This window comes from Zalophus californianus, chromosome 16 (genome assembly GCF_009762305.2).
Source record: "Zalophus californianus isolate mZalCal1 chromosome 16, mZalCal1.pri.v2, whole genome shotgun sequence".
In the NCBI taxonomy this organism is placed as follows: Eukaryota; Metazoa; Chordata; class Mammalia; order Carnivora; family Otariidae; genus Zalophus; species Zalophus californianus.
In genome coordinates, this window is record NC_045610.1 from 2,898,514 (window position 1) to 2,912,571 (window position 14,058).

Consider the following 14,058-nt stretch of genomic DNA (forward strand, 5'->3'; position numbering starts at 1 on the left):
CAGGGATCGGCAGGGAGCCTGTTTCTCCCTCTGCCTCTGCCTGCCACTCCCCCTGCTTGTGCTCTCTCTCTCTCTCTCTGTCAAATAAACAAACAAATAAATAAAATCTTTAAAAAATCAAATATTCACGGAGAAAGTAAATGCAGTGGTGAGAAAAGATGCCAGTCACAATAGCGATGGAAACTAACCTACCTGTGAAAAATTAATAAAATGTGCAGGACCTATAGGAATAAAATTGTAAAGCTTTACTGAAGACTAAACAAAGAAACAGATAAATGGGAAAAATCACAAAGATAAGAGGTGCACTGTGGTAAAGATGGAAATTCTCCTAAATTAATTTGTGTTAAATCTTGTTGCTTTGATGCCCTTCAAGTATTAGCTCTCATAATTCTGAAGAGCTTTTCATTCCATTTACAAAACATGATAGTTTTATTCCCCCTTTCTTTATGTGTATCTTTTTTTCTCTCCTCAAAGAGCTTTGTCAGATTTTTTAGAGCTAAGTTAAATAGTGCTGATAATTTGCCCTTGTCTTGTTCCTGTTTCAAAGAGGAATAATTCTTGTTTCTCCATTAAGTGTAATTTTGATTTTTGGTTTTCAATAGAGCCTTTTGTCATGCTAAAGAGGCAACCTTTTATTGCTTTCAGGAAGAGTTTCAGTGAAGAATTCCCTTTTGGCATTTATAGAAATCATTATATGTATTCTTACAATTTTTTTCCAATAATATTATTGATTATATTGACGACTTGAGCTTTAGTGAGAGAAAAATAACCCAGAAATGGGTAAAGTGTTCTTTTTAAAGTTATATTATATTCTGATTGCTAAAATTTTATCTATCTCCATTAATTCATGAGATTACTATCTAAGCCTTTTTTATATTATTCTTTAGATGTGTGTGATGATCAAAAATCTCTTTCATCAAAGGAAATAAGACAATGTACAAAAAAGTGAAATAGCAATAAAATTTTTTTAGGGGTGCCTGGATGGCTCAGTGGGTTAAGCGTCTGCCTTCGGCTCAGGTCATGGTCCTGGAGTCTGGGAATCAAGCCCTGCATAGGGCTCCCTGCTCTGCAGGGGTCTGCTTCTCCCTTTGCCCCTCACCCCACTCGTGCTCTCTCGCTCTCTCTGTCTCAAATAAATAAAATCTTTTTAAAAAGGCGTTTATGATATGTGCTTACTGTAACATACCACTTGAACTTTTTATTTATTTTTTTAAAAGAATTTATTTATTTATTCATGAAAGACAGAGAGAGAGAGAGAGAGAGAGGCAGGCAGAGGGAGAAGCAGGCTCCCAAGGAGCAGGGAGCCCGACGCGGGACTCGATCCCGGGACCCTGGGATCATGACCTGAGCCGAAAGGCAGACGCTTAACCATCTGAGCCACCCAGGCGCCCCCACTTGAACTTTTTAAAAAAGATTTTATTTGAGAGAGAGAGAGAGAGCGCATAGAGTAGGGGGAGGGGCAGAGGGAGAGGGAGAAGAAGGCTCCTCCCTGAGCAGGGAGCCCCACGTGGGGCTGGATCCCAGGACCCTGAAATCATGACCTGAGCCAAACCAACGGAGCCACCCAGGCACCCCCCATTTGAACTTACTTGGAATTGTCTTCCATTTCTGCCTTTCTGTCATTTCCACACATCAGTTCACAATCACACATGCCAGACATGTGTCACATGGATATCGTGATAAAGTCTTGTTTAAGAAAGGTTAGAAGCTTTAAAAATAAGAATAAATAAAAATAATAAAAATTAAATAAAAATAAAAACAATAAGATAAATAATAAAATAACAAAAAAGAAAAGTTAGACGTTCATTTTTCTGGCTCTCCTGTTGTTAAGCTGCTCCCAATTTTCTACGGTTCTTTCCCACTCCTCATTTTCTTTTGTGCTCTTTTGAACCAGGGAACCGCCTGAGGGGCCCATGAAGGAGTTTGGAATGTAGGTCATAAAGCCAATCACTGGTCCCTGGTCCGCAGTACTAGACCAGTTACGATCTGGTGACAGAATGTTTGCTACCGTGACCCCCACAGTTCCAGGCAGTTGTCAGGTGCCTAGTATATGGGTCGTACATCGTCCCGGTTATATATGGCTATGGAACAAACCACAACCTCCCCGTCCCTCGTGGTGTTGTGTTGGGGGCTGACGGGACTTCCCGAGTGGTGCGGTTCCTGCCCAGGACCTGCAGAAGAGTGGCAGCAAATCTCCAGCCTCCCAGACCCTGGGGGGCCAGGCACCCCTACATGGCGGCTGGCTGGGCGCAAGGCGGGGCTCCAGCTCCCCTCTGTGCCTGGCTTCTGGGAGGGAGGCTGCCAAGAGCAAGCGAATCCAAGAGACCCGTGTGTCTTTTGCATGAAAGTTCAAGCTAGAGGAAGGTAGAAGACAAATGTTCTGCCCCCTCCCCCGTGTGTTTCTCAACCAACAAGATTTTGGGGGTTTGGGGGGGTTTGTATTTTTGTTTTTGGAGCTGGGGACACTCTGCCTCGAGAGGGTCCCTTCCTGGAGCTAACTTCTTTTTCCTCACAGTCTTACTGAGATATTCATATGCCATATGATTTACCCATTTGAAGTATACAATTCAAGGTTTGTTTTTTTTTTTTTCTGTTCTATTCACAAACACAGCCACAATCAATTTGAGGACATTTTCATCACCCCAGAAAGACACTATCACCCCCCAACCTCCCCAGCCCTCTCTGCTCTAAAAGCACTCATCTGCTTTCTCTGTTCTGGACACTTCATACAAATGGAATTATACACCCTGCGCTCTTTTGTGACTAGCTTCTTTCATTGAGTGTAATGTGTTCAAGGCTCATCCACGTTGAAGCAGGTATCCATGCTTTGTTCCTTTTTTTTTTTTTTTAAGATTTTATTTATTTCAGGGCGCCTGGGTGGCTCAGTTGGTTAAGCGACTGCCTTCGGCTCAGGTCATGATCCTGGAGTCCTGGGATCGAGTCCCGCATGGGGCTCCCTGCTCAGCAGGGAGTCTGCTTCTCCCTCTGACCCTCCCCCCTCTCATGTGCTCTCTTTCTCTCTCTCTCATTCTCTCTCTCACATAAATAAATAAAATCTTAAAAAAAAATTTTTTTATTTATTTCAGAGATCGAGAGGAGCCGAGTTGGGGGGGAGAGGCAGAGGGAGAAGCAGACTCCCCGCTGAGCGGGGAGCCCAATGCGGGACTCAATCCCAAGACCCTGGGACCATGACCTGAGCCGAAGGCAGACACTTAACTGACTGAGCCACTCAGGCGCCCCTACTTCTTTTCTGTTTATGGCCAAGTAATACTCCTCTGCATGGACACATCACATTCTGTTTATCCACTCAACAGTAACGGTGAATGATACGGATTGGATACTTATGTATACGTTTTTCCCTAGAGCTGTGTTTTCATTTCTCCGGGATATCCTTAGAGTTGAAATTGCTGGGTCATAGAGTAAGGCTGTGGTTAACCTTTTGATGGATTGCTAGACTGTTTCCAGAGCAGTTGCAACATTGATATTCCCCGCCCCCCCCTAGTCAGCAGCCCCGTGAGGGGTCCAGTTGCCCAAAAACCTCACCAACACTGTCCTCTCTCTGATTCCAGCCATCCTGGTGGGTGTGAAGTGATTGCTTGCTGGGGTTTTGACTTTCGGTTCCCTGGTGATGTTACGCATCCTTCCACGTGCTTGTTGGTCATTTGTGTATCTTCTTTAGAGAAATGTCTATTCAGATCCTTTACCCATCTTTTTTTAAAGATTTTATTTTATTTATTTGACAGAGAGATAGAGAGAGAGCACAAATAAGCAGAGAGGCAGGCAGAGAGGGAGAAGCAGACTCTCTGCTGAGCAGGGAGCCCGACGCGGGGCTCGATCCCAGGACCCCAGGATCATGACCTGAGCCGAAGGCAGCCGCTCAACCGACTGAGCCACCCAGGCGCCCCGATCCTTTACCCATCTTAATATGGGGCGATTTTTCTTTTTATCATTGAGTCCTATCACGAGCATTTAGAAAGGACAAATTGCTAATTTCCTCAATTGTCCAGACGCTGACTCCTTACACATTTCCCGACCTGCTTTTGAGCCAGACCAGACCTTTTTTTCCCTTAAAGTTGCATTTTAGCATTCATGGGAAGGGAACACAAGCAAGTTTAAAAACAGGTTTCCTCTGCTCTCGGCTGGCCAAGACAGGGGAAGGCAAAGAATGGTAACATCCCCTAGGATCATTTGAAAGGATGGTACTTAAACGGTATCAGTTTGTTCTTGACTTTTAAGACCAAGGCTGTGCGAGTCATAGAGCCTCGGTGGCGAGAGCCCCAGGCAAAGACAGGGACTAGATGAATGGCATGGAGAGTTGATCTTTGACTCAATTAGGCTGAATCAATCTTGTCATTGAGTTCCCAAGGAAATTCAATTATAGGTCAAGTGTAGGAAGCGTGGTAATTGTGGCTTAAGCAGCAGAAATGACAGGTGATCGATAGCAGCCTGGGGATGAGTTTGACTTCAAAGCCCCTGAATCTCTACTGGGCAGGAAAGGCAGGAGAGTGGAGAGCCGAAGAGCCTCCGCAGTTGAAAAACCAGCCATGGAGAGGTTTGCTCCAAGCCCAGGGGCCACCGGACAGAGGGGGTCCTGACAATGCCCTGCTCCTCGTGCGTGCCCCCCCCAGCTGCTGACCTGAGTGCGGAGACTCATGGGGCTGCAGGGTGCGCTCACAGGTGGTCAGAACCCAACGGCCCAGGCTGGGGTCAGAGGAGGAGGCTGTGGGAAGTGGGCTTTTCGGGGTGAGCAGAAAAGCAGCTCTCTAGGAACCCCTTTACCCTGCCCAAGGAAGTAGGATATTCACGGAGGCTCTTGCTTCCTCTAGTGGTGACACAGGGATTGCCAAGAGGAGATTCGTGGCTCCATCAAAACCCCGGAGCTGTAAATAGGTGGATAAATTCCATCACGTCGAAGCCCAATAAACAAAACAAAACAGAAAACACAAAAACCCCGCAAGCTTTGTGCAGCAAACAACAACAAAAAAATCAGAACTATACTGCACTGTAATTTTGCAGGAGTATTTACCACTGTGAGAGCTAGGGACAGTGTATACAAGATGTCTCTGTATTATTTTTTACTACTGTATGTGAATCTACACGTGCCTCAAAATAAAAAGTGTAACTAAAAAATGGTAAATAAAGTCAAAAGGCCCACAACAAGCCATGGTAAATATTTGCAGTTATATCACAGACTGAGGGCTAACTCGAATATCCAAAGAGCTTCTACAAATTGAGAGAAAAAAGGCCACCAGTCCAATAGGAAAAAAAAAAATGAACAAAGGACAAGAAGAGGTAGTTCACCCAAAAGGGTAAAATAAGTGTTTAAGTCCATGAAAAGAAGCTCCAACTTCCTCATAAGAGAAATTCAAATTAGAACTGTAGCGAGACACCATTTTTTTCTACCTCATAGACTGACAAAAATCCGCATATCGAAAGGTGGGCAAACTCTTTGTTGGCTGGAAACAGGACTCTGCATTTGCTCTTTGACCCAGCAATGGTACATCTGGGACACATATAAAAGGTGTGCACAAGATAGAGATCCCTGCATAAAAATGTGATGCCATGAGCACAGGATATTCAATGGGACACTCTCATAGCAAAAGACTGGAAACAAAGTGTCCAGTAATGGTAATTGGTGGATAAATTACGAGCCAGCTACATAACAGCATATGAGCGGTCAGAAAAAAGAGGAAGGTCTTGTCTGGTTTATTGAAGTGAAGAAAACAAGGTTCAATAGAAAATGACCCTGAGGGCCACCTGGGTGGCTCAGTCATTAAGTGTCTGCCTTCGGCTCAGGTCATGGTCCCAGGGTCCTGGGATGGAGCCCCGCATCGGGCTCCCTGCTCGGCGGGAAGACTGCTTCTCCCTCTCCCGCTCCCCCTGCTTGTGTTCCCTCTCTCACTGTGTCTCTCTCCGTCAAATAAATAAAAATCTTAAAAAAGAAAAAAAAAAGAAAAGAAAATGACCCTGAATTGCGGTGACACAAGACAGCCCCCGGGGACTCTGGCAGGCCGAGTATGGGTCACCCATGGTTTGACACTGCAGCTGCATGGTAATTCATTAAGGGAGATCAAACTCACCCGTGAGATTTAGAAACGGTGGCTCTAACTCCCGAGGAGTTGGCTCACGGGATGCATAAGGAAGTGCAAAGTTCCAAGAAACATTCTCTTGGGTATTGTTTTCCACAACAGCCAAAGTGAAAGGGAGAGTGTTGGGGTGGGTCTCACTGGGTCACCTTGCACTCCAGCCAGTCGGCCAGCCTCGGGGTCACTGCCAAAGGTCAACCTTATGCGGAAGGGACCCAGAGCAAAGACAGTTGGCCTGGTTTAAGGGAATGGGGAAAAGAGAGTGGAGAGTTCAAGGATTCATCCCAGCAAGGTGGAGATCCTTTTTTTTTTTTTTAAGATTTTATTTATTTATTTGACAGGGAGATAGAGAGAGAGCACAAGTAGGCAGAGGGACAGGGAGGAGCAGGCTCTCTGCTGAGCAGGGAGCCCGATGTGGGGCTCCATCCCAGGACCCCGGGATCACGACCTGAGCCGAAGGCAACCACTTAAGTGACTGAGCCACCCAGGTGCCCCTCAGCAAGGTGGAGATCTTTAAAGGACAATTAAGGAATGGCATGGGGGCGCCTGGGTGGCTCAGTTGGTTAAGCTTCTGACTCTTGGTTTCAGCTCAGGTCGTGATCTTGAGGTCGTGAGATCAAGCCCTGAGTCTGACTCCGCAATCAGCGAGGAGTCTGCTGGAGATTTTCTCCCTGTCCCTCCCCCCGATCGCTCTCTTTCTTTCTCAAATAAATAAATAAATAAATAAATATATTCTTTAAAAGAAAAGAAATGGGATGAATGAAGAGGACATTCATTGGTGAGGTCAAGACAGAGGTCTTCATGCAGGAAGTCTTCATGCATCGGTAGGCGCACGGGGACTCCTGCTGGTCCATCAGCACCTGGGGACCCTAAACAAATCTGCTTGATTTGCCATGGTTTGGAGAAAGATGAAAAACCTCCCTTCAAACTGCCTGAGACTGTGGTCCCACAGTCTAATCAAATAAGGACCTTCGAAAGGGCCTGTGTCCCTGGGCCCCATCCCTGGCTGGGGACTCAAGGCCATCCGCTCAAGAGTGGGTAAACCTGTCAGAGGACCGAGGAGGGACGTTTCTGGGACTTGTGGGCATCGAAGCCCCCAAACACCATGGTTCCTGACCCGTGGTGAGTCCTCATGGGGGCTACGGTTAGCTTGCGAGGATTTGAGAACGCAGCTCATGGGATGAAAGTGGAACTTCGGATGCAAATCGTAACGTGTGAACTGACTTGGTGGGCAGTGGTCTGGACTCCCTTTACCTGAGCGGGCTCCAGGGAAGGGTCCTGTGTCAGCCTAGAGACAGCCTCCCCTGTCTAGCGCGCTCACACCCAACGCGCGGAAATCTTCCCTTCTGCCAACCCTGATTGGTCACGCTAAATCGGAAGCCAGACGCTTGCCTGTGCCCACACAGGTGTTTCATTCGTCAGAGCATGGACGAGCCGGTGCACAGGAGGAGATTACGTCCCTAAGTCGTGCCCTATTAGCAGTTAGAGCGTCGGTGTCCACGGGTTGTCTGTATGACAACCGTGTGGGCTTGGGGTGTGGCAAAAGCGCCACCCAACTGTGACCACTGGGATCCGGGGCCACAGAATTTCCATGTGAGAGGCAATTACTAGCTTGCTATTGGGTGTTCACAAAAACTGCCTCCGTGGCTGAAGGATAGAGAAGGATCTTGAACCTGAATGCCCGCGATGCCTTGGGAGATGTTGGAGAAACTGCCCAATGGGGAGGGCAGTAACTGAAACAGTTCCGTGACAAAACAGAAACGGTTTATGCTGGAACATGCTGCCAGGGGGTTGGCAGGAGCTCTTCAGGAGACAGCAACGTCTTTTCCCCCAGGACCAACGCCAGAACCACCCGAAGAACTGCTGGTCCTATGGTGGTGCCCTATGAACAGCTCTTTATAGACCAACTAAGAGCTTCTTGGTTTATGGATGGGAGTTCCAAGATGAACAGGCAGCATCTTGTTTAGAAGACCACCACCACTCTGACTGAAGAAGGTAACGTCAATTCAGCTCAGTAGGCTGAGTGGCATGCAGTTTGACCCACTGTTTGAGTTTTTACCCCCTCGAGGGTGCTGGCTGATGGCCAGCCGTGGGGTCCCTCAGAGGGGCAAGAGAAGACCGGACTATTAAAAGGATGCCCCTGTGCAGCATGGCTCCGTGGAAATCACTGAGGATTTAAGGGGTGCATTAAAGTAGGATGTGCCAATGCCCACCCCAAGAAATCCCTTCCAGGGCTGGAAGGTGACTGCAAGGTGCCCGTGCATATCCTGGTGTGCTTGCTTGAAGAGGCCCCCCTGCTTCCATAAAGCGAGTGGACACAGATGGGTGTCCTGCGGCAAAGCAGAGATGGGCTGAATCATATTGCCCTTGCACCCTTCATGACCTGAGGGGTGCCGAGTACCAGCCAGAAGCTTTCTATCTGGCAGCAAGTGACAGGGACTGCAGGTGGCTGCCGGTGGGCCCTAAAAGGCTTCCTGTGGGCGGGGCTTTACACACTCAGTGGCAGGTGCCAATGCCCAAAACTCTACAGAAGGGTGAAAACAGAAAACACTATACTGCTCCGTGGTTCTGAGTCATATTTTCAGCCCAAGGAATACATTTTCATCTTCAGAGTAATGGTTGGATAGGAATCAGAGCACACAATGGGAACGTTTGTTGTCCCAAACAGGGGGACACAAAGGCATGAAGAACTGGCTTACACGCCTTCCCGAGTGTGGGGCCACATCCATCTGAGGGCGGCCACTATGCATTTTCCTCCACGTTTCTGGGCGATCTGGGGAAAAGAAGCTGACACAGTCATATGATTCTTTCCCACATCACCTTACTTACTTACTTTCTTTTTTTAAAAAAGATTTTATTTTTAAGTAATCTCTACACCCAACGTGGGGCTCGAACTCACAAACCCAGGATCGGGAGTCGCATGCTCCACCGGCTGAGCCAGCCAGGCGCCCCTATTTTCTTTTTTTCCTTCCTGATGCAGGGGTCCCAGGACCAGAGCTGCAACGGTGGGTACCAGAAGCAGGGCTGTGACTTCAAAGCAAGACACTTTAAACCTTTGTATGAGAATTCCTAAGGGCCTCACGGGTGTGCTATGTTTTTCTTTCTTTCAAGATTTTATTTATTTATTTGAGAGAGAGTGAGCAAGAGAGGGCACAAGCTGGGTGGGGGGAAGGGGCAGAGGCAGAAGGAGAAGCAGACTCCCCGCTGAGCAGGGAGCCCCATGCAGGACTCGATCCCGGGACTCCGGGGACTGAGGGGGAGGCGTTTGCCAGAACAGCGTTGCCGAGGACACTCTGGACCGGCACAGTGGCCAACCTTAATGTCCCTTCCAAAGGTGGGAACGTTGGCATATAAATGGGAAGAAGGTGGAAAGGTAGCTGGGTGTAAATGAACAAATAGTCTGGACAGTGAAAGAAATCCAATTCTAAATCGATGCTCTGAGAGAAGCTCAGAGCAAGGGATGACTTTGCCTCTTGGGACAGTGACAGAGGATGCCTGAAGGCGCGGAGCCAGAGGTCCCCGAGACCAGTCCAACTTCTGGAACCTAACAACGTCAAAGCCTGCAATCCTGACTGGTATCTCCCTGAGAGACACTGTTTACACCTCAGTGATGGGCTGGACTAACTGCTAATGACTGAATGGGACCTTATAAACCTCCCCCAGCGTTGGGAGGTTTGGGGTCAGTGTCTTCCTTCCTGTCAATGCTTTTTTCAGGAGCACACTCTTCTTTCATCCCTATACCTGGTGAGGACACCCTGGGGGAGGAAAGAGCTCTTCTCATTCTGGAGACTTCAACAGCCACCCCCCCCCCCAGCCCCAGCCCCTGCCATGGATCCATCCATCGCCCTGGCCCCTTAGTTCCCAGGCCTCCTCGTGTCAGGCGAAAAACACCTGCTTCAGCCACCCCCCCACAGGACCAAACTCGGGCTGGGCTGCATCCTCCCCCTGTGCCGCCCCACCTCTGAAGTCTCGAGTTCAGCACTGCCTGCCCGTCACGATGGCCAGGGAGTCTCTCCTCCGGTCTGAAGCTGATCCTGACAAGCTGTGCTCACAACCCTCACCCCTACCTCTGCACGATACCATTTTTCGCATCTTCACCAGGTTTTCTGGGGACCGCCCAGCACGCGTTCACCCAGCTCCCAGTAGCAAAGCCCGATCTTGTGTGCAGACCCCTCACCATCACCCTCTGCCCATGTCCTCTGCGTTGGGCTGGGCCCACCCTCAGCCCCCTGTGACCAAGTCCTTGTCAGTCTACCATGCTGTCTGCAACCGAGACGGGCTCAGGAGCGGACTCCTGACCAAGGTCAGGCCCGTCAGAGCCCAGAAACCCAATTCTTGGACTTTTCTTAACACCGTCGGGTGAGTGGGGTCTTTGCTTGCTGGACCTAAGCATGGGAGGCTGGGGGGGGCCGGAGCTCCCACAATCACTTGGCCATGACGAGAGGAGAGCCTTTGGGACAATAAAGCTGATCCCAGAGGAGAGCCAAGTCTGACATGGATTATCTGTGCCTGAATCTAGCTAGCTGTGCCTGAGATGAGCCCCGTCCCTCAAAGTGTTCAGTAACAAGAGCGCATCCAGGCTTTCCGACTGAGCCTGTTTGGTCTCCTGGCCCTCGCTGCGTCTGTCAGGAGAATCATGTTCAAAAGTGGCACAAGAAAGACACAAAGAAACAATGCCTCTCAAAATCTGCAGACGTAGCCTACAGCGCCCCCTGGTGGCAAACATCGTTTTTTCAGAGCCCGATGTAAGGCGGGAATTGCAATCCACCACGGGTCCCCTTAGCCTGTGCATAATAAGCCTGGGTTACTTTAGAACAGATTTCCTAGTTCACAACATCTGTCATTTCAGCTGTTTATAATCTCGATTACGGTCCTTTCCCATCACACTTTGTAGTTCAGAACTATAATCCCCAACAAGACCCGTTCGCGGGGCTTTCCCAAAACCACGAAGTGAATTTAGAACATGCTAGACCATTAGGAACCCATTTTTGTAACTATCAGAAAAGAGGCAACTAAGGAGGAGGAGAGAAGAGAAACAGAAAACTGTAATGTGGTAGAATGTTATAACCCAGCAAGTGTGACCTCATTGGCTTCTGGTTTCAAAGACCGGCGCCCCCGCGTTCACCTCTCTGTTCTCAGTGCACCCCTTGCACACCCCCCGTGCTGAGCGCACGGCCTCAGAGTGGGGCCAGCACGCCCAGGCAAGAGGGTCTGCGAACTGTGCTGGTGCCTTGTGGCCCAGCATGCTGTCCTTCCTCCCTCACTAAGCCGGCGGGGGACTTGCCAAGGCCTCCGTCGAAGTGGGTGGGAGAGGTTAACCAGAGAGGTTAAGGGCGCAGCCAGAGGAGGGGGAGCTGGGGAGAGAGTGGCCTTGCCTCGCCTTGGCTCCACAGAGTGGGGGGCAGAGTAGCCCCCAGGTGCCCTTGGGTGTGATCGGCTCCAGCCCCTGCAGCCCTTGGTCTTACCCTTGGAGGGGGGGCCTGGTGGCTGGTCGGGTCCCTGCAGGGACATGTGCCCATTGCCTTGTCTCCGCTCACATAGCACCCAAGGGCTGACAGCCCTCGCTCTGCGAAGCGAGGGGACGTGGCCCGATGGAAGAAGCAAGAAATGATTTGTGCAAAGGCCCAGGGTGTTCACACCAGCTTGTGTGCCTCCTCCAAGTTTACCAGCAACCACACTGAAGCGTGATCAGAGAGTCCCCTCACGAGGAAGGACAGTCCGAGTCCTGAAGAAGGTGGATCGAGAAGAACAAGCTGGAAAGGAATGGCCCCCAGTGGGACGGAGGGAAAACAAATACACTTAAGATACTCAAATGAACGCCTCGAAAATGTTTCTAACAGAATGCCGCACTCCTAAAAAACCGACCTGGTTTGGGGCATACACACACACGATGAGAAATTATTCAACCATAAGAAGGAATAAAATTTTGATAGAAGCTATACCATGAATAGTCCCTGAAGATTAATTTTTGAAGATTTTATCTATTTGAGAGAGTGAGAGAGGGGCGAGGGTCAGAGGGAGGGGGAGACTCCCCGCTAAGCAGGGAGCCCGACCCGGGGCTCCATCCCCGGGACTCTGGGGTCATGACCTGGGCTGAAGGCAGACGCCTCACCGACTGAGCCACCCAGGCGCCCCAGCCCTGAAAATATTATAGTAAGTGAAGTAAGCCAGAGACAGAGGGATAGATACCACCTGCATGATGTACCTAGAATAGGCAAACGTTTAGAGACAGAAAATAGAATGACAGTTACCAGGGGCTAGAGGGAGGGGCGGTGGGGAAGTTACTGCTTCATGGGCATAGAGTTTTTGTTAGGGATGATGGAAAGGTTGGGGGTATAGATATTCTGGGTGATGTTTACACAACGTACTTGATGTGAGTAAACTTTACACTTTTCTTTTAAAGTAGGCTCCACACCCAATGCGGGGTTCGAACTCACGACCCCGAGATCAAGAGTCACATACTCCGCTGACTGAGCCAGCCAGGTGCCCCGAAACTGCACACTTAAAAGTGGTTAAAATAGTGAGTTTTAGGTTATGTATTTTACTACAATAAAAAACCTCCCGTCTCTCAAACCAGCCTCTTGTAGAAAAAGGATTCTTAGGAATTTAGAATCTAGGGACACCTGGGTGACTCAGTCGGTTAAGCAGCTGCCTTCGGCTCAGGTCATGATCCCAGGGTCCTGGGATCGAGTCCCACATCGGGTTCCCTGCTCAGTGGAGAGCCTGCTTCTCCCCCTGCCCCTCTGCCCGCTTGTGCTCACTCTCTCTCTCTCTCTCAAATAAATAAAATCTTAAAATAAATTCAGAATATAATGGCAGAAGTGAAAAACTGAATAAAATAGACACTATTTTAAAAACCTTGTGATTTATAAGACCAGCCAAGGAACTCTCTTAGAACATTTCTGAGGACCCTCTTTGGGTTTATAATTATCCCATCCTTAGTAAGTTCTCCTTCCAGACAAGTCTGGGGTTCCAATATAAAAAATCAGGCCTACCAAGGCCAAGGCATAGGGCTCATTCCGTACTGCAAAGAAGGCATCTCTTGAACCGCCCCCTCAGGACTGAGAAGCTAGCCTGAGGGTCCCTGTGAGGAGAGAGAGGGGAACCATAGGGGCAACTCCGCTAAGAGACCGAGCTTAGCTTTTCATCTTAAGGGGACAAAGCCCAACTCTTGGGGCGCTGGAGGATAGGGAAAGGGGGAGAGAAAGGTGTGCGAAAGAACTCAGACCTGCATGTTCTTGTTTTCCCTTCCTGCTTTGGAACAGTGGGGGTCCTGGCATGGTGGAACCATCCAGAGGGGTGTGGGGGAGCTCGTGGACATGCACCGGGGACATGCTTCACGCCAGGAGAAACCCCTCAGGGCGCTGTCCCAACAGGGATCTGAGCAAGAGCTCGGAGAGGAGCAGGAGGCAGAGAAGAGCCTCAGGGTGTGGTTGTGATGTGGGGGGGGGGGTCCCGGGGCTCCCAGCTCAACACCGTGAGGGGATGGATGCCAATCTGCTGAGAAGCCCTCAAGCCCAGCTGAGACCTGGGGTTGAAGAGAGGAGACCTCACTGGCCAGGGGCCTGGAGGGTCTGGCAAGGCCAAGGCCAGGTGGACCTCATGGCCAAGGCCAGGTGGGACCTATTGCTGACGGGGACCCAGCCCAGGACAGCACCGAGACAGCCATCCCTGTGCCGCCGCGCCCAGATGCCTCCCTGGGAAAGACAAGGGGCGGGGGGGGGGGGGAAGGACAGCCTTGGGGAGAAGGTAAACTTGGAAACGACTGTATATTTATTCCAGAGAGAACGTCTCATCTGGAGGAGACAGATTCAATGACCTATCCAGTGAGTGTATTTTCTCCTGTCTCCACCGATGAGGAAGGAAGAAAGGATCCGTGGGCCATGGAATGCCTCTGCCGTAGGCACATCTGAGCGTGGAGATTTACAGCCCCACTACATAAACACAAGTCGAAATTTAGAACACAATTAAT